Source organism: Ascaphus truei, chromosome 4 (assembly GCF_040206685.1).
Source record: "Ascaphus truei isolate aAscTru1 chromosome 4, aAscTru1.hap1, whole genome shotgun sequence".
NCBI classification, from domain to species: Eukaryota; Metazoa; Chordata; class Amphibia; order Anura; family Ascaphidae; genus Ascaphus; species Ascaphus truei.
In genome coordinates this window covers 33302571-33324101 of record NC_134486.1, presented here as the reverse complement: position 1 = coordinate 33324101, position 21531 = coordinate 33302571, and the positions used below count along the sequence as shown (strand labels likewise).

General features: G+C 44.2%; 1 protein-coding gene across 9 annotated transcripts in view; it reads left to right on the top strand.

Annotated features, from left to right (window-relative positions):
- The first annotated feature begins 200 nt into the window (after window positions 1–200).
- Window positions 201–21531, top strand: part of DISP1 (dispatched RND transporter family member 1) — a 148150-nt gene continuing 126819 nt past the window's right edge. For 8 of the 9 annotated variants that reach the window (XM_075595542.1, XM_075595543.1, XM_075595545.1 and 5 more), the window contains exon 1: window positions 20948–21323. The gene's annotated coding sequence lies outside the window, so the exon portion shown is untranslated. Of the gene's footprint in view, window positions 221–20947; window positions 21324–21531 lie in introns of those variants that run through there. The other variant, XM_075595546.1, reaches the window with a different exon arrangement.

Genomic DNA, 21531 nt, shown 5'->3' with positions numbered 1-21531 from the left:
CCCCACAAAAAGGTGTAATTCCTACCAAATGTTTTTGCCCTAATAGCTGACATGGTTCCCCCTCACCCTCCACCTGGTTAAGATTGACGTTTGTTAAATATTTACCATTTGTTTCCTAGGAGCCAACGATATCCGATATTGGCAGGAAGCAGAGTGATCTGCTTCTGTGGTTACCTTGACCCCCACATACCTGAGGATACACCCAAGAAATTCCTTACAGGTATTGCATGTTTTGCTTTGCTATGAACCATTCTGTATACTGGTGTCTGATGCCAGATTACAAGCACATTCTGTAGGTATAACGAGCAGAGTTACCTAACTTTGGCTCCTTAACAAGATGTTAACTAGTTGTCTACGTAGGTTTCACTGCTTTTGACTTTGCTGACAGCACCTAAATGAAACCTGTGTATGGGCACAGTTTTGGGCAGCAATAATAAATATTATACCAATATGAGAGAACTTGATATTTTGAAAATAACATTTGTTTTCAAGGCCTGTCAATGTACTGTATGTGTATTAACCTTGCATTTTATTTTTCATGAAATAAGGATTCTCCCTTATTGATATATTCACTGTAAGCCACAGGAATAGCAGGCAAATGTTTGGAAAAGTGTGCAGTGGAAATTGTTAATACTTGTGTTTTCTTGTTGACAAATAGGTTTCAATAGAATGTTCCCTGTATTTTCCAAGTAGTATCCATTTGATGATCTGTTTATTAATGGGATATAATGGAGAATTTGTATGTAATATTTGAGTGTGTGGGGTTTTTTTTTCTCTTCCCCAAAAGCTTTTACATGATGAGGTGGAGAGCAGCCTGCATTAAATGGGCTTCACGTCGTCCACAAGTTATCTGTAATAATGTTGATAACTGTTCCTGTCGCTGTTTGTTTTTATTATATAAAGCCTTTTCTCTGAGACCTGGATTTGATAGAAGTTCAGGTAAAAATGCACAATCTTTTTAAAAGGCCCCAGGTATAGCTGTCCATCAATGTATAGCCTAAATTAGAGTTAATAAACTAATTATGACACCATCACTTTACCATGGTAGATAATGGGATGATGTGGTTTACAGTTCGATGTTCCTATGTTGGGTGCCTTTTTCACAGCCTTTATGCTCTGAATAAGAACATGGTCTCTTCCCTCTCATGGAGCATGCTGCTTAATGCTGTGAACATTAAGAGATATTTGTTCTCCATCTACTGGCAGCTCTGACTGAACATTGTAGCATTTAACAGTTTTTAAATAAATTGATGTAAGACTTGGTAGGCAAAACTGATCTTTATTTAGAGTATGCATCATATACAGGTTTTATGCACTCCCCTTTCCCCCATGGCACATTCACTCTTAAATACTGTCAGCCCACACTTAGCATAAATCTTCATTTTGGCCACAACTGAGCACCTTGTCTACTAGGGAATAAATATTATTAATTAAGAAGCAGTGACATCACTTCCAATTTCATCTTTACATATTGGGACATTTTATTACTATGTTCTCACCTAAATTTCATGATTTGAAGGACTGGAATGATGCATCAGCAATTACTTAATGTTATAACAGGAAATATGCTGTGAGATGAGAACAGGACACAAGTATACGCACTAGTACATTAGAGAAATAATCAATGGAAAAGACAGGCATAGATAGGAAGATAACATAATAAACAGTTTCAAAAACCTTTGCAAAATCTAGGAATATTGCAACAGTAAGTTGTTCCAGTTCCATTCCACACTGGATCTCGTTGCAAACTTTTAGCAGAGTAGTTACCGTGGAATGTTTGGGGCAAAAGCCAGATTGGAATTGGCTAGGGAAATTTGTCTTGGTCTAGTAATTGCTTAATTGGGAGTGAACACATTTTTCCATGACTTTGGATAGTATTGGGAGAAGTGAGATTGTCCTGTAGCTTGAGACAGTGTTTTTGTCCACACTTTTGAAGATTGGGACAACTGGCAGTTTTCCAGGTCTTAGGGATATGGCCTGAAGACAAGATAGAGTTGATTAGGGAAGCAAGCGGTTTGGCAATGGCTGGGGCACCAAGTTGTAGGAACTTAGATTGCAGTATGCAGAATGCACCCAAACTAGTTCACTATAAAATGGCACTGGCAACCTTAGTGTTAATATAAATCCTCGAACACACGGTACAAAAACAGTCTATAAATACAATTATGCAATTGTAGCTTGGTCGTGGAAGGGGGGGGGAAGGGGCTTTTCTAGAAATTCCCTTCCTTGTAGTAGGCTCAAATTGGTTGGTTCCCGGTCTCCTATCCTCAGCTCCGGTGTTCAAGGATTTATATTACCTCTAGGGTAGCCAATACCATTTTATACCTTATATTTACTTTGAGACATTGGCTCCCTATAACCATTACTCCGCCAAGCTCATAGATTACTATTCAATGTACACAGCGAGCGGGGGACTATACATATATTAAATACATTTGATTCATTACCCCCACAGTTGAAACCGTTTCTACCACGGTACAACAACAGGTCAGCAAGTGTCACCACCAGTGAAACATTGTTTAACCCCCTGTATTTTATATTATACACTAATAAACATTCTTTTAAATTCTACAAATATACTCATTTTTATGGGGTTCATTGTGTTCTAGCATTTATGATTACAGTGTTTCATACATTTATGCTCATGGGAGATTATATTACGATTTGTATAACTATTATGGTTTTGCGTGTGGATGTGGCAGTGTGTGGATTCAAAATGAAAAAGTGAACATGGTGCAATCCATCAAATCAATAACTTTATCAATTAAAATCTGATAGGATGTACACTTACATAGTGTCAAACATTAAAAGGCAAATAAAAAAAGTGTCCTGCTGTCAGGCTCTCACCGCTCCCCTCACTCGAATCTCTCGTCGCGTCACTTCCGGTCCCGGATACAGGAGGATCCTGGATGAGGCAAGGTAAAGGCAGAATGAGGCCAGCAGTCCACTGGCAATGACTCTACGCGTTTCACATAGGCAGCTTCATCAGCGGTGAGACTGACTGCAAGACATGTTTTTTACGTGCCTTTTAATGTTTGACACTATGTAAGTGTGCATCCCATCATGTTCTAATTGCTAAAATTGTTGATTTGCTGGATTGCAGCATGTTTGCTTTTTAATTTTGAATCCCAACACGGCCACATTCACATCGTATTGAGCGACATCATCCATTAAGGACAGGATCAAATAGGATCACCCCATTACACCTGCTGCCACAGTTCTGGAGATGTACTATTTCATTGGGAAAATGTGAGTTCTCATTCTAAAGTACACTTCATCACAGAAAAACACTCCCACTGTTGAAAACTTGATTGCACTATATGTTATATTTTTATATTTTTAAATATCCAACATTCTGATTTGCGCTCCCCCACTGCCTACAAACATAATAATGGAATACTCTGCAGTTTATTTTTGTTGTTTCAGTATGAGAAACAAAATAAAACACAACTTTCACAGTTTCGTAATGTACCAAACTTCAAAATAGCTTTGAGGATTTGGCAGGCGTGACAGTTAGTCACTATTAATACTCTTTCCAACAAAGTTGCACATTGGCTACAAAAAAACCATTGGAACCATTATACATTTTTGTTTGTCTAGCACTAATGGACTACAAATGTTACAAACATGTTTCACAAAATGAATTCCTAAACAAAAAAAGCTTAAACTGTAACATCATTTTGGTTTATAAGAATAATTTAGGTAAAATGACCTTGCAATGTTGGATAAGGGCTTTTGCCTTGTGCAAAGTTGTTTGCAGTTCATCTCAATAGAAGTCAATCAGAATGATCTGTAGTGATCAACTGTAACGCTTGCGCTGCCCACGAGCAAGACAAGACCCCGGTACTGAGGTGGGAAGTAGTAAACCACGGACCCACAGCAGCGGAAGCGTGCCTGGCAGGCGGATTGTCAAACGTAGCCGGGTCTGGGTTGGAGAGAGTGGTTAGCGGATACTTGCCAAGGTCTTGGAATGGAGAGTTCAGAATAGTCAAGTCCGTTAGCCGTGGTCTGGGGTTGGGGAGGTCAGAATCGTGGAAGTCCATCTAGCCGTGGTCTGGGGTTGGGGAGGTCAGAATCGTGGAAGTCCATCTAGACGTGGTCTGGGGTTGGAGAGATTATAATCGTGAGGTCCGTATAGCCGTGGTCTGGGTTGGAGATATCTGCAAGGTCGAGGGTAAGCCGGGGTCAGTATCCAGAGAGATTCCAAGGTCAAGCTGGGTCGGTAAACGAAGGGTTAAACTGAAAGAAACACAGGACAAGGAGCAGCGCACAACAGATGTAGGAGCTCAAGGCTACAACAAGTTATGCTCAGCAAGGTATGAGCGGAACTGCAGGGTTTATGTAGCACACAGGAACCAGTAGCAAGGGAGGCGGAGCCAAGTGGGCTAAATGAATACTTGCCACGCAGCTGGGGAGCAGTGTATGTTGTCAAGTGTGCGAGCGAGGGAAGCGCAATGCGTCTGAGGGGGCAGAGCTAAGCTCCGTGGCCCCCTAGAAGAGCTGCGCATGCACGCATGCTCTGTAAGCAGAGCGGGGGTGAGCGCACGCGCTGGTGCCAGAGCGGAGGTCTGAGATAAGACAGGTAAGGAGGGAACACGTCGCAAAGGACGTGTTCCCCGATTCCTTACATCAACATTTCGAAAATAAAATGATTGTTTAATGTTTAAAAATGTGATTTTTTTTTAATACAGTCATTATTCCAGACTAATTTTTTTAGAAAAAGAAACATAATAAATATGCATTCAAAATGATTTATGTATCACTCTAATGCACGTAGATTGTAAGCTCTTCAGGGCAGGGTCTATTTTTCCTAATGTCTACTTACAGTCATGTGAAAAAGAAAGTACACCCTCTTTGATTTCCATGGTTTTACATATCAGGACATAACAATCATCTGTTCCTTAGCAGGTCTAAAAATTAGGTAAATACAACCTCAGATGAACAACAACACATGACATATTACATTGTGTCATGATTTATTTAACAAAAATAAAGCCCAAATGGAGAAGCCATGTGTGAAAAACTAAGTACACCCTTACTGCTTCCATAGACATTAAGATGCTAAGTAGCAGACAGGTGCTGCTAATCAAATGCCCTTGATTAATTGATCATCAGCAAGTGTGACCACCTATATAAAAGCCGAAGGTTTAGCAGTTTGCTGGTCTGGAGCATTCAGGTATGTGTTAACACAATGCCAAGGAGGAAAGACATCAGCAATGATCTTAGAGAAGCAATTGTTGCTTCCCATCAATCTGGGAAGGGTTGTAAGGCCATTCCCAAACAATTTAAAGTTCATCATTCTACAGTGAGAAAGATTATTCAAAAGTGGAAAACATTCAAGACAGCTGCCAATCTTCCCAAGAGTGGATGTCCCAGCAAATTCACTCCAACGTCAGACTGTGCAATGCTCAGAGAAATTGCAAAAAAAACAAGAGTTACATCTCAGACCCTACAGGCCTCAGTTAGCATGTTAAATGTTAAAGTTCATGACAGTACAATTAGAAAAAGACTGAACAAGTATGGTTTGTTTGGAAGGGTTGCCAGGAGAAAACCACTTCTCTTTAAAAAGAACATGGCAGAGGCGCATGCACGGCGGCAGGAAGAATGGAAGCTTGAATACTGAGCTCCGCTTCCACCGGCATAAATAAATAATCCGCAGCAGCGACGCGACCCCGCTACTTTCAAATACTGCACTTTCCCCCTGAACAACCAGAGATGGCTTCAGGCCGTACATCCCGGAATAAAAGCCAGCCGGTGTCCACGTATTTTCTAAAGAAGACAGACCCCCCCCCCCCCCAGACAAACCCTCGAGCCCAAGGCGGCCTGCCAATATGGACTCAGACGCAGACTCGCTCGCTGAGGAAGCAGGGGACGAGGAGACGGTCAGACGGAAGGACTTCAGAGAATTCTGCTCCCAGATGAAGCAATTCTTCCGAACTGAGCTGTGGGCACTAAGGAAGGATTTAGATGCCCTGGGGGAACGCACTGCCTCAATTGAAACTAAGACAGACGATACAATGGCTACCCTAACTCTCACACAAAACTAAGTAACCAGCCTGCGGGAGGTCAGAGCCCTTGAAGGCAGAAGACACCGAAAACCACGATAGGCGCAGTAACATCCGCGTGAGGGGGGTTCCAGAAGAGGTTACTGATCCAGAAAAATTCGCCTCAAAATGGCTTGAGCATCTATTCCCCGAAAAATCAGACAGAGCTGCTCATGGACAGATGCCATAGAGCTCTCAGAGGAAGGCCACAGAAAGGTGACCCCCCCAGGGATATTGTGATTCGCCTACACCATTACCGCCTAAAAGAGGAAATATGCAGGATTGCCAGGGACTCTGAAACACTGGAATTCGATAATATCACCTTCCAGGTATATCAGGACTTGGCCCCTGACACCCTAACGTGGAGACGGTCCTTCGCTCAAGTAACAAAAGCACTATGGGATCACAGCATCCGGTACCGGTGGCTATTCCCCTGTGGCATCCTGGTACTGCGGAATGGGGTGGCCCACACGTTGAGGTCACCAGAAGATGGTGCGGGGTTCCTGATTAAAGTGGGGGGCCAAGGAGATACCCTCAAGTCCCCCACAGAGAGCTCCACGCCACACAACCGTCCCTGTGCCCACCGGTAGCCAAGCTGGAGCTACGGGAACCTCCCCAGCAGCGTTGGGCTCTAGCAGGGACCCTGTATAAAACACCCTGCCTACCCTGAAGAACTACTCTGTATCCAGACCCAGCATCAGCCAAGCCGAAATCCAAAGACCTCGCCATGCCTCCCAGCTCTCCCCCGGGCCAACGACTCACCTCCTTCCGCGGAGACAGTGAAGATTCCCGGAGCAGACCCGCCTACGACTTTGGCGGAGCGGCCATCTTCTTCGGCTCCTTCCCTCCCGAGAATGGCGGGAACTCTGCCGGAGTTCGCGCCTTTATGGGGTGGCGATGCCAGATGACATCACACCATCGCGAGATCTCGGTAAACAGAACAGGAAGCGAGCGGACCACTGAGTGACGTCAGTGCAGCGGTCAGGCCCCCACCATGGCCGGCCAGGGCGGCGCCGGTCTGAACGAATGCAAGTCGCTCAGAAGTTCCCCGGCGCTGCTGATGGTCCCGCATAGACCAGAGAGAGGGGGAGGCCCCCCTGCTGCTGACGGGCCCCTCATACAGTACACACTGCACTATGCCACCAATGAATTAAAACTTGTATTAAAGCTTATATTGAACTGGGGACACGACGGAGGAGGGGGGGAGAGGGGAGAAAGGGGGGGAAGGAGAGGAGGGGGGGGAAGGTAAGCTGAGAGCAAGGAGGGAGAAAGGAGTAAGAGAGAAAGAGAGGAGAGTAGGGAGAATGAGGAGAAAGAGAGGGGGGGAATGTGGGGGAAGAGGGGAAATAGGAAGAGACAGAGGTGGGGGGAAGAGAGGAAAGAAAGGGGGGAGGGGGAGAGAAAGGGGGGGAGGGGGAGAGAAAGGGGGGGGAGAGTCAGGAAGGGAGAGGGGGGTAGAACGAGGAGAGGGGGGGACAGGGGGAGAGAGAGAGGGGAGGTAGAGATGAGAGAGAGGGGGGGAGAGGAAGAGAATGGGGGGAGGGGGAGCGGGGAATGCAGGATACAGATAGACACAATGGGCTGGATATAAGCAACACCCGTTAGGACCAAGACAGGTTTACGGGGGCGAGCGGGTACGTCCAGTTCTATTATAATTAATATTGCTAAAACCGCTGTTATTGTTATTTGTAGGAGAGTTAGTGTCTATGTTAGGGTTATCGCACTAAAGTGCGGGGAAAAAGAGTTAGCAAACAGAAGTTAACTTTAGCGGCGTAAGCTGTAGAAAATGTTATGTCTGCGGATTAGCCTAGATTTGTTTGTAGCGCTGTGCAGGTGGGGGCTCCCACTAGCGCCGGGCATGCGTACTATTGTGCAGCTCCCAACGTTCTGGAGCTGTACTCAAGTCCCAGGGAGGTAAGTCCCTACTAAGGGGATCCGACCCCAAGTTCCTAGGGAGCTAACTGACCTACCCTCTGGGCACGAGAGCCGAACTCAGGGGGTCCCGAGGCGAGCTCTCGTTCTATTTGATTTCTCACACTGTATTTTTATCCTTTTCTGTTTTAATTTGGTTATTTTATTTTGCTCCTCATGTGAGTCTCCTTGTTTTGTAAACCTACCCTCCCACCCCCTCCCACCGCCTTGGAGACGGGAGACTATCCTCGGGCGAGGTAAGAGTTCCACTAGAGGCAACAAGGAATTAGATGCCCAACTACAAACCCCTAGACCCACCAGGATGGGTGAGTACATATATATAACAGCGAGACACTGGTCAGGATATATAATATGGCATTGACACTACTTTCGCACAATGTTAAAGGCTTTAACAGCCCAATCAAAAGACGGATAGCTTTCTCTGACTATAAGAGAAAAAAAGCGGACATATTGTTATTACAGGAAACGCACTTTAGCAGCACGAACACACCCAAATTCCTGGATAGGGTTTTTTCCCAATTCTACACACCCTCAGCCCCGGTGAAGAAACGAGGAGTAGCCATCCTTTTCAATAATAACACACCGTTTGTGACCCAGACAGTTAAAAAAGACAGGGATGGTAGATTCCTCATATTAGTAGGAACAATACACGAACAGTGTATTACAGTAGCCACCATTTACGCCCCATGCACACAGGATGCAACGTTCTTCAGTAAATTCTTCCAAACCCTACAGTCAATAGCACAGGGATGTGTTATACTTGTGGGAGACTTCAATATGACATTGCACCCGGGCCTAGATAGATCAGGAGGAGGGGATTCAGCTAATAAGAGAACAAAGGCATCTCTGCTCCAAGGTTGCAAGAATAATCACCTGGCAGATATATGGTGAGAGATGCATCCAATTGACAGGGACTACACGTTTTTCTTCCACCCACACCACACATACAGCAGAATCGATTACTTCCTTATTTCATGTCGAATGGTTCCGATGTTCTCCCATACGGCGATTCATGATATTTCATGGTCGGACCACGCACCAATCGAGCTAAGGTGCAAAGATATCAGGCTCAGCCGGCCGGGGGCGAACTGGAAACTTAATGAGGCAGTCCTTAAGATACCCGAAACCTGTGCGATGATCGGGAATGAAATAGAGCAGTTTTTCCGTATAAACACAGGCTCTGTGGAATTTCACTTGGTGTTGTGGGAGGCTCACAAAGCTACACTACGTGGTGTCATAATTAGCATCACGGCTAAGCGGAAAAGAGAAAGGGAAGCCAAAATCACTGCTTTACAAACCAAACTACACACCCTAGCATCCAAACATAAAACTAACCCTGATATACAATTACTACAGGCAATCAAAGACACCAAGATAGAATTGAATATGCTGCTATTCGACCTGAGTAGATTTTCAAAAATATCTGGATTCAAAATTAACCAATCTAAGTCGGAAGCACTCAACATTAACCTCCCCAGTAATACGGAAAAGCTGTTGAGGTTGAATTTTCAATTCAACTGGCAACAGAAACATATAAAGTACTTAGGAATCCACATCACCAGAGAGGCCAACCTCATCTATAGTGCAAATTATCCCAACCTAATTCGGACTCTTAAAAAAGACCTATATAGATGGTCCTCCAAGAGCATATCCTGGATCGGTAGGATACATAGTGTCAAGATGAACCTACTACCATGTATCCTATACCTCTTCCAGACACTCCCTGTGCCACTTAAAATAACAGATATACTCTCGCTCCAAACAGAAATCTATAAATTTATCTGGGGTAGGAAAAAATCAAGAGTCAATCGCTCCAATATGAAAAGACCTGTTGCTGCTGGTGGTTTAGCGGTATCCTGTTTATTAACGTACTATAAAGCGGCCCAATTAAGCCAAATTGTTCAATGGCACTCTAACCCCAATTGAAAAGGTGGATAGAACTGGAAAATGCTGCATGCTCCCCATTGGAACTTAGCAGCCTGATTTGGTTACCAAAAACAGCGTTTAACCGCAGAGAGATACAGCTCACCTCAATGACCAACTCTCTATCGATCTGGGAGGCGACCAAAATTAAGAATTCCCTGACATCAAAGCACTCGTTGATGTCCCCCATTTGGAATAACTCAGTGTTCGCACCCGGCATGGCGGGGTCCAGTATCCCGATCTGGAAACAAAAAGGCTATATACGAATGAAAGACCTGGAGGGAGACAACCAGAAAATCAAGACCTTTGATCATCCAAGATTAGAAAAAGAAATGCCTCACTCTGAATTCTTTAAATACCTCCAGGTTAGAGCATTCTATAATAAATTTGCCCCATACCCCCCTCTGACAAAATTCAAAAAGCTCTGTCGGGCTGACGCCGACACCAAGGGACTTATATCAACAATATACGGGGAAGTAGTCGGTTCTGCAGACCTGGGACAACAGATCCCCCTCATACAGAACCAGGTGGGAAACTGACCTAGGGGAAACCCTGGAAGACGAGGAATGGAGCGCCATCTACACGGCCTCCGCAAAAAGCTCCATATGTACCACACTAAGGGAGAACGTATATAAGGTCCTCATGAGGTGGTACCTCACCCCACTAAAATTATCTAAATACATGCCAGGATCCTCCTCACTGTGCCCCAAACAGTGTGGCGGATCAGCTGATCTGTTACACATGCTGTGGTCTTGCCCAAAAATATCCCCTATATGGGAAGAAATCAGAAATTGGATCCAGAGGGTTTTTGACCTCACTATTCCCCTGACCCGTGTCTGTTCCTGCTGAACAGACCATTACCGGGCTTATCAAAAGCAAGTTCCAAAATAATTGCACACTTTGCACTCGCGACGAGATGCGAGATCGCAGCATTGTGGAAACGCCGATATACCAAACATCCCAAAAATTCAAAATCGCATTTGGTTCATCTGCCAGATGGAAAAGTTAACGAGTCTAGTTAGCGACACTGGCGACAATATTCTAAAAGTCTGGACGCCATGGCTGGCGCAGACAGATATCCCGGGGATCGAGAGTACCACAATCTGGCATTAATATCAACAGATGCGTTCTCCTTTGGGGGGGACAGAACAGGCAACCACACACTCAAACAATCGGACAGAGACAATAATTCCTAATACCCTCAAGATCAGCCCGAGGTTCGGATGTCCCTCCCTCCCCGGCTCGACCCCCCCCCTACCCTCTCTCTCCCCCGGTTTTTTTTTTTCTTCGTTGCTATGATTAGACCCCGGTTATTACTTTTATTACTTTTCTTACTATTTGATTTACTTATACGCCGTACGGCCGAGTAGGGACCGAAAAGCCGTACGATTTCATTACATCCACCCCTATGTACAAATGATCTATATTGGTATATTTGTATCTTATGTACACAAGCTGTCATTCTAAACACAACTATTGTATTGTATACTATGTATGCTTTCTCCAATAAAACTCAAGTTATAAAAAAAAAAAAAAAAAAAAAAAAAAAAAAAAAAAAAGAACATGGCAGCACGGCTTAGGTTTGTAAATTTGCATCTGAACAAACACACAAGACTTCTGGAACAATGTCCTTTGGACAGACGAGACCAAAGTGGAGATGTTAGGCCATAATGCACAGCGCCTCGTGTGGCGAAAACCAAACACAGCATATCAGCACCAACACTGCATACCAACTGTCAAGCACGGTGGTGGAGGGGTGATGATTTGGGCTTGTTTTGCAACCACAGGACCTGGGAACCTTGCAGTCATTGAGTCGACCATGAACTTCTCTGTATACCAAAGTATTCTAGAGTCAAATGTGAGGCCATATATCCGACATCTAAAGCTTGGCCGAAATTGGGTCATGCAACAGGACAATGATCCCAAGCACACCAGCAAATCTACAACAGAATGGCTGAAAAAGAAAAGAATCAAGGTGTTGCAATGACCCAGTCAAAGTCCAGACTTCAACCCGATTTGTATTTACCTAATTTTTAGATCTGCTAAGGAACAGATGATTGTTATTATGTTCTGATATGTAAAACCATAGAATTCAAAGAGGGTGTACTTTCTTTTTCACACAACTGTATAATAGTTAGCACCCTCATATACCTAGCTACTAATGTAGGTGGCATACTGTATATCGTAGCTGATTCAGTGATCGCAGGTATCCTTAATAACCTATATTAAAAATTCTGAATTGCTTAATAGCATATATAAGTGCTCCCCCCACCCATTGGTAGGGATAGAATGAGGTCTAATACTTATGGCAGTAAATAATGCCTGTAAGGAAGGGACTGCCACTGTATGTGTGGCATAGCATGGTAATAAGCAAAGATATCAGTTGTACACCGACATCTCGCACAAATAGAATACAATGCTAGGAGGAATTGTCTGTTCGTCCTCCAATAGAGCAAAAGGTAAGTATATAGTTTAGAATCTGACCAGTCTGTTCGTTTCCAAAGTGAAACAGAACGTTGGTGATTGTTGGTGATTATTGATGTTATAAATACCTCACACAGACCACATACTATAATGATAAAGGTACTGCATAGAACCTTGAGAATAGTGTATCGAATATATGTTGCAATCATGTTGCCAGTAACTAAGTACTTGAGCACTTATACCGCAGGATCCGGTCTGCCCCAATGTTTGTGTTTCTATCATGAAACACACCATGTGTGAATACAGCGTGATTAATATAGTTGTAAGCAGTGGCTATTCGTTTCTTAACATGTATAAATCTTAGTATCTCACACAGACCACATGCTGAGGTTAACGAAGATATCTATAGACCATTTGAATAATGTATCAAATATATGTTGCAAACATATTGCAAACAGCTGAACCCTTATGCGCCATGTCGACCATCCCCATTAGATCTATTTGCCATATTAACGCTAAAACTGCCCTTAATAGCGGGCCTCAATTCACGCCACACTCTGGCTGTTTCTGTAATGAAACACACCAACTGTGTATAACGCGTAGCTGAGCGTAAATCTCTCTTAAATGGAGGGACAAGCTAGTCCGCCGGTTGCGAACAAAAGTGCTAAGATAGTCGTTACAATGTTCGTTCAGCACATAAATGTATAGGTTCTGACCGCCTGCCACACTATGGTGGTTTTGAACATGAAACACACCATGTGTGAATGTAGCGTGGTTGGTATAATTGTAAACAGTGGCCGTTCGTATCCCACTCATATATAACTTAATGTCATTGTATCTCTAAGTGCTAGTATTACAAAATGCTTCCCATCTAGGACTAGATGCTAATCCCTAATTCTGAAGACCAAAGCGTCATCACCGTGCCCCACATACTGCGCACCGACGCACGTTTCCTGTCATACAATTGACTCCTTTTCATGGTGGTTTTAAATCTACAAATTAATTCCTAGCAGCATCTGTTCTTTTTGTGCCAAATCATGGTGTGTAAATAGCTTATACCTGCAAAGCCATGATCACCTTTGTACAGTCCTCCTTGGGGTTAGTTTTTAAGCATTCCAACTCTAAACACCAGGTCTAAAAAAATCACTTTTAAGATCACCTGCAGCTGGCCTCCCCGTAACCTCCAGACGTTCCTGTTCTAAAGCCTGCCAGCAAAAATGCAGGTTTTCATTTTTATTAAATGCCATCGCTTTTCACCTCGTTAACTTGATCTTAAGACAAAGTAATTGCATCTCCCGTGGAACAGAAAAGTAGATCTTCAAATGAGCATGTGCACTTTATCCCAAGGAGCCGCATAGTGAGTTAGTGGCTGTGCTTTTAATAGTTGTATTCAACATAAATACTCCCATTAACTTGAATTATAGGCTAAAGCAGTAAAATTCCGGGCATTATTGAAAACCCTGCTCTCCGATTGGTTAAAATTCCGGGCATTATCCAATCAGTAATGCCCGGAATTTTAGCAGCTTGCAAAGTGTAGTTTTCAATGTGTTTATTTCCAGCCAATCAGCTTTCAGAACAGCTGAGGCAGGGCAGGGGATTGGTCAGAATTAAGTAACAGCTCTGAGACAGGGCAGGGGATTGGTCAGGAAGTATCAGCCATGGGTTGACTCCTCCCCCTCCCGAGCTGACAGATTTTCTGAGCAGATTCAGTTGAATTGGGGGGGAGGGGGGGAGATAGTCTGCAAAGTTCAGTAAGTGGCTGCATTTTTGATTGTGTGTGTTGTGCTGTGCTGTTGTATGTGTGTGTGTAGAAGCAGTTTGTGTGTGTGTGTAGAGCGGCTGTGTTGTGTGTGTAGAGCTGGTGTGTGCATGTAGAGGTGCTGGGTGTGTGTGTGTCAGTGTCAGCAGCCGTGTTTATGGGTGTAGCAAGTGTGTATAGCAGCTGTTTGTGTGTAGAGCTGCTGTGTTGTGTGTGTAGAGCTGCTGTGTTGTGTGTGTAGAGCTGCTGTGTTGTGTGTGTAGAGCTGCTGTGCTGTGTGTGTAGAGCTGCTGTGTGTGTCTGTAGAGGTGCTGTGGTGTGTGTGTGTGTATACACAGAGGGGGCGGCAGTGTGTGGATCTAGATATCTGCAGTGTAAGCGTATAAGGAGATGGTTTCATGTATTTACCATTTTATTTTAATTAAAAAAAAATCTATATAAACTATACAAAAGTGTCTATTATTTATGAAAAAAGTCTACATTTCGCCTATAATAGTAATAATCCCCTCAGAACAGGGCATTACTGGCCAATAATGCCCAGGCTGGGTTAAAGTCCCTCGGCTTCGCCTCGGGCCTTCAACTCTTCCAGCCAGGGCATTATTGGCCAGTAATGCCTTGTTCTTCAGGGATTATTACTTAAATAACGCAGTCAAATATTGCATGTGTGGAGGAGAAAAGGCCCCGTTACCATTGTTGGTGATGGTAATCACGGTAAAACTTGTGGTAATAACTCTTACCGCACTACGTTTATTAGGGTAATACTCGGATATCTACATATATCTATATATATCGAAATCACGGTTTCAATTGAAACTTTTATATAAAACTGTAAAAGAAACTTGGATTGTTGGCTCCGCAGATATAGAACACCTGTTTCCTAGAAGCATTTTAAATATTTCAAATACTAAAACAATGACAGGTGCTGCGGGATTATAAATATCTGGAAGGGGTCCAAGCTTTTGGCAGTAATGTAAGTCTTAAATCAACTGAATCTAAATAGTGCAGAGCAAAAATGTAAATGTGAAGCACCTGAAATGAACAGTTCAAAAGAAGATGGCATACAAATAAAACTTTGTTTTTAAGAAAATAAGAGCTCAGACCTTAAGTTGGGGTGCTTGGGGAGAAGAATTGCAGACTACTTTTTTAGGGTTATTAATCCTTTTGATGTCCCACGTTTTAGAGGTTTGTGATTGTTGGTGCCAAGTTTACGGTACACCGAAGGCTAAATGGAAGGGCCCTGATGTTGCTTTAAAGTAGAGGTCCCCTTGTGTTTTTACTAGGTGGAAAGCAGGGGGTCTCCCGAGCATGAACCGCATTAATTTCAGCTCTGAGGACCCCCTACTGCCCCAGATACTAACCTGAGAAAGTGCTCCCGGAGCCGCCCAGGCTGGGCATCCAATATGGTGGTTTAACCGTTGCACGGGTCAATAAGAAGCTGTAATGTCATACCTTGCGGATTCCTGTCCGTCCGCGTGACGCAGGAACGTTAAACGCTTGATACATACGGGCAACGCCTTTACATGGAGTCTGTGATGGCAGATACAATACATATCTTCAAAAAACGTTGGACATCTTTTTAGAAAGGTATACATAGATATACCACATAAGTAAACATGGGAAGGATGTTGATACAGGGAGAAATCTCATTGCCAATATTTGGAGTCAGGAATTAATTTATTTTTCCCCTTAAGAGACATTGCATGATGTTTCACTGGGTTTTTCTGTTTGCCTTCCTGTGGATCAAAGTGTCTCGTCTAACATTAGCATAGGATGAACTTGAGGAACTGTATTCTCTTCAACCTCATCTACTATGTAACTATGTAAATATCCTGGGAAGCAGGGGGTTCCCGGTCCGGAAATGAATGCGGTCTAACTCTAGCGACCTCCCCCATTCTCGACCCTCCTGCTTCAAACCTGGAAATAAATACATTTTTGGTTCATTAAAAGCTACCGCTCCTTAAAGTCTTCGCATTGTTTAGTAATCTGGCATTAAGAAACTTTGCAGATTTAGACACTCATTATATACTTACTGCTGTTCGGGAGCGATTTTCTGTTCTAGTTCAACCTATGCTAAATTTAGACAACAGACACTTTATCGTATATCTGTACTTACTTATTGATCCAGAGGAAGGCAAACAAAAAACCCCAGTGACACGTCATCCAATGATATCTCACAAGGGGAAAATTAAATTCCTTCCTGACTCCAAGAATTGACAATCGGATTAATCCCTGGATCAACATCCTTCCCATGTATACTTATTTGGTATATCCCTGTATAGCTTTCCTATCTAAAAAGGAGGTCTAATATTTTCTTTAACAAATCTATTGTATCTGCCATCAGTCTCCATGGATAATGAATTCCACATTTTAACTGCCCTTACTGTAAAGAACCCTTTCCTTTGTTGCTGGTGAAATCTCCTTTCCTCCAACCTTAAGGGATGACCCAGATTCCTTTGTACTGTCCTTTGGATTAAAAGTTCTTTTGAAAGGTATAGTAGTTATATACCCTCACAGACACCTCTTTTCTAATGTAAATACATCTAATTTACCTAGCCTCTCCTCATAAGTTAGATAGTCCATCCCCTTTAGTAATTTGGTGGCTCTTCTCTGCACCTTCTAGTTCCAGAATGCCTTTTCTAAGGAGTGGTGCCCAAAATTATACTTCATATTCAAGGTGTGGTCTTACTAATGCTTTATAAATGAGGCATCATGTTTACTTCCCTTCCATCCATTGCCCGTTTAATGCAAGATAAGATCTGGTTTGCCTTTGCAGCTTCTGCATGACTTTGGGCACTATTGCCAAGCCTGCTGTCTACAAGCACTCCTAAATCCTTCTCCATCAAGGGTTCCCCCAATTTATCCACATTTAATTTGTAAGTCACCTGTTTATTCTTGCTTCCGAAATGCATCACCTTACATTTATCTGTATTAAACCGCATCTGCCATTTACCTGCCCAGGTTTCCAGTCTCTCCAATTCCTTCTGGAGAGAAATAACATCCTGCTCTGATTCTACTACCTTACACAATTTAGTATCAGCAGCAAAGATGGGGACTTTGCTCTCCATGCCAATCTCAAAGTATACCATAAGTGAGAAAAATACTAATAATGATAATCATAACAGTGATAGACCCCTATTAAATATGAAATAGGAGAATATATATTTTTAATGTGCCATAAATATATAATTCAAAAGAACCTTCTATATAAAAATAACACAATCTGCATATAAATAATCAAAATGAATAAATAACATAACCTCACAAACTGTCATCAAAAGATGACATACCTAATTAGTCAGGAACAAATACATTAGAATAATGAACATTAAAGCCAAATTAATTTAAAAAAAATAGAACATATCTTAACTGTTATCATAACAATCATATCATAAATCAAATGTATGTACCATATTAAAAATAATAATCATTTCTAAATATTATACACGAGCATAAATCCATGAATAAAAATCAATCTCTAAATGAATATATAGATACATATAAAGAGAGATATTGTAAATTATAACACCCTGGGTAAAAATATAAAGAGATCACATCAAAAAATGCTTGAGCTCCCATTCTATGTTGATACTTCAAGGGATAACTGTAACCAGGGTGAAGATCCAAAACATCTCCCTCCTATTGAGAATATTAAGTCTACCACCTCCTCGAATATGCTGTGGAACATGTTCCAACATATGAAGGAAACATTCTTAAGACCTCCCAAAGGGCAAGTAGAAAAATGGCGTGAAAAGTAATGATTCACATAATGCCTTTTGATAAGCCTGGCATGCTCAATGATTCTAGATCATAATGGTCTGATTGTCCGACCTATATAATTCGTCCGACATCCACATTTTAATTTATACACTACATGGCTTGTTTGCCAATTTATAACAGTTTTAATGGAATGTTCTGATTTTGCGTGTACAATTTTCTTAGTGGGCGAAGCATATTCGCACATTGGTTGATGTTCACGTGTATAGAAGCCTTTAGGTATGCCCCCAATATTATTTGATTGACGAGAGTCAAAAGCCGGGAGACATCTGAGAAGCAAGCGTCCTCGCTCTTTTAAAGACCAATCTGGGGCCGCCTGAAATCACGGGTCCCAGGTCTTTGTCCAAAGAGAGGGTACTCCGTCCAGTGTATCTCAACGATGGACCCGATTTGCTGTGCTTGCCGATTGTAGGTAGTTAAAAACATAGGACCCATCCTATCATCAGTTCTAGCATTCTGAGTTTTAGAACCCTGTTAACATGCTTAGTCTTAAATTGTATAAGGTCTTCCCAATTCAGTGTCTGCATGCAAGAAAGCATCCTGAATATCTTGTGGATTATATCCTCTAGCGATGAACTGATGGGGTAAGATCCATAGATTGAGAAATAAAGGCTACTTGACTAGAGCATAGTCTCTTCAGACAGATAAACTGCCCTTTAGGAATCCCCTTAAGGTATCTAGGGTGACTACTTTCAGCTTTAAGAAAGGAATTCCATGAGTGTTCCTTTCTAAAGAGGACTGTTTGGATACAACACTCCATATCAATGTACAGGGTGAAGTCTAAATAATTAATATGGTACATATGTACACAAGTGAAATGTAAATTAAGATTATTTGTGTTCAGTGTCTGAATAAAGGTGGACAATAAGTTATAATTACCTTCCCAAATAAAAATGAAATCATCTATATAGCGTTAATAGTAAATTATATGATCCCTAAAAAGGTTAGTGTCACTATGTGCTCGAGTTCCCATACTCCCATGAATTGATTCACAGTTCTATTTACAGACTAAAGGCACGGCTATGAGGACTTCTTTTGCACCCTCATATGCCAATTTATTCATGGGATTATGGGAACCACCAAATAAATAAAGGGGATGGATAATGTGATCTTTGAGGACAGGCTAGCTAAATTAGATTTGTTTACATTAGAAAAGGTGGCGGGGATATGATAACTATATACAAATATATTGGGAGGTGGACCTGTCCAGAATGGTCACATAAGAAGTATGATTATTTGCTGAGTTTACGTGTATATTTGTGGTTGCACATCACTTGCCCTGAAGGCTGAGGCCTGGTCCCCTTGGATGCAGACTCCTCTGGTGCTTGAATTATTTAAAATTATTGATATTATTACCTCAACCCCCCCCCAAAAAAATCACATTATACATTTATCAACAGATTGACTACTTCTTGACAGGTTGTCACTGTCGTAGGATCTGCTCTCCCAGAACTCAATATGTTCACCCTATTAGGCTGGGGCCATGGTACTGCAGACCGTGCTGAGGCGTCCGCACGCTGAGCAAACAGACTTAAGGCAGTGTTCGCGTCCATGCGGCGTGCGGAAGCGCGTTGTCCAAGAAATCAGTTCAAACTGATTTCTTGGCGCGACAGGCCGGTCACGTGAGAGGTTCACCAACCTGCTCCGTGACGCCCCTAGGCACGCCCCGTCCACCATGGCCAGGTAAGCGGCCGCTCACTGACCAGCCTCCGCACGGAGAAGGCACCATGGCCCCAGCCTAAGGCTGCGGCCCCAGTGCCTCCGACACGCGCCCCAAGGCTGGCGGCGCGTGCAGCCAATTCCCCGGTCTGCAGTGAGCTGCAGGGGGAAAGACAGGGGGGGAGTGACGGGGTCACTTCCATGACGTCACCCGGCAGGTTTACCCTCATTGGCTAAACCGCCGGGGGTGTGGCCTAGCGCTCTTGGCGCATCGGGCCCGGCCCCATTGAGGGGATGGCTCTTGTCCCTGCAGTGTCTGCTGCAGTAGCCAGCGGGGCCCTGGCCTAAGCATGAGAGCCGGGTGTCCTGTGTATTTCGCAAGCCAGAGCGGGAGGGAAAGTTGAGCGTGCTTGAAAGTCACTTTTTTTTGTCTCCTCAAGTGCCAGGCTTGGAAGCATGCTTGGGAACATGCTTGTCCGCGCATGAGCGTGGCGGGGACGTCTAGATAACAAGTACATGAAGCAGCCTTAGGCCGGGGTACAAAATACAGCGCCGAGCCGCGCTGATCCAGGAAACTTACCTCCTGCAACCGGCATGTCTGGGGCATGAGGAGGCGTGTGGAATTGCAGCCGACAGCTGAGGGAAGCGGAGGGCCGATCACGTGACCAGGAACAGCCAATGGCACTCCGTGACATGGCGCGCTAGACCCGCCTCCCGCCCACCTCTCAAGCGCGCTCGCTGACGCTCATGCCAGGACACAAAAAAGCTCCTGTTTGAGCAGGAGAGCATGAGCGTCAGCGCGGCTCAGCGCTGTATTTTGTACCATGGCCCCGGCCCTAGTCACCACAGCCATCAGGATGTTCATCCTACCACAGCCATCGGGATGTTCATCCTACTACAGCCATCAGTTGTTCTCTCAGACTGCCACAGGATCACGTCCACCGGGTGCCCCCATAGGTTTAAACATGATTTACCCTTTAACAAGAATAATACATAGATGAAACCAACTATCTGGAAGCTGTCCACTGAAGTGGGCGACTTCCATCGCAATATCTGCAGTGAGCTCTCTACACACGTCGCAGTGTGATGAGAAAGCCGAGTGTGTGCATGTGAGGGGGAGGAGGACATGTGTCTGGGAGTGGGAGCTGAAGGGTCCGTGACGACTCCGAGATACACCCGCCCCGTTCCTCCGTATCCTAGACAGGAAAGCTCCAACGACCAATCACAACCCGAACACTTCCCTCCCCCTTGCTGCCATTTGCGGGTCACGCCTCGTTTTCGCTGGAAACCACGTCCTCTTTCCCGGCTGTGGCACTTCCCTTTGCGCGCGTTGATTGGCTGGAGGACTATGATGGTCACGCCCCCAACACATACTGTACATTTCAACCGCACGCGCCGTTGAAGGAACAGTCCCTGTCGCGGCTTGATGGTTGCCCGCGCGTGCTCCACTAGCATTTACTATGACCTGCCTGTAGGAAGAGGGCGTGGCCTGTCTTCTTTCACCGATGACGCGGCAGAGGGAGGGAAGGGCAAGTGAGGGCAGTGTTGCGCATGCGCAGACGGGTATTCCAGGTTTTCCCTTGCCTGGCCCCCATTCCTCCTCCCTCCTCCCCGAGCCGCGCAGGGTTTCATCACAACCAGGAAGCGGGTTATTATGTGACAGCAGCCGCAGCGTTCCCACTCCCACCGTCACATGCGCCAGCGTCTCCGGGGGGATCTCCTGTGTGATCCTGCAGCCTGTCCCGAGCCTCAAAGACCCCAGCACCGGAGAAGGCTGCCTCCAAGGGGACCAGGCCTCAACCCTCTGGGTAAGTGCTGCGCACACACAAATATAACCCCAATACACGCAGAAAATAATCACAACCATTCTGCACAACTCCACCATCCTGTCTGTCCCCACTATCCCCCACATATCTGTATGCACAGCTCCACCCACCCTGCCTGTCCCCACTCCCCAATATGTCTGTATGCACAGCTCCCCCCACCCTGCCCGTCCCCACTATCCCCAATATATCT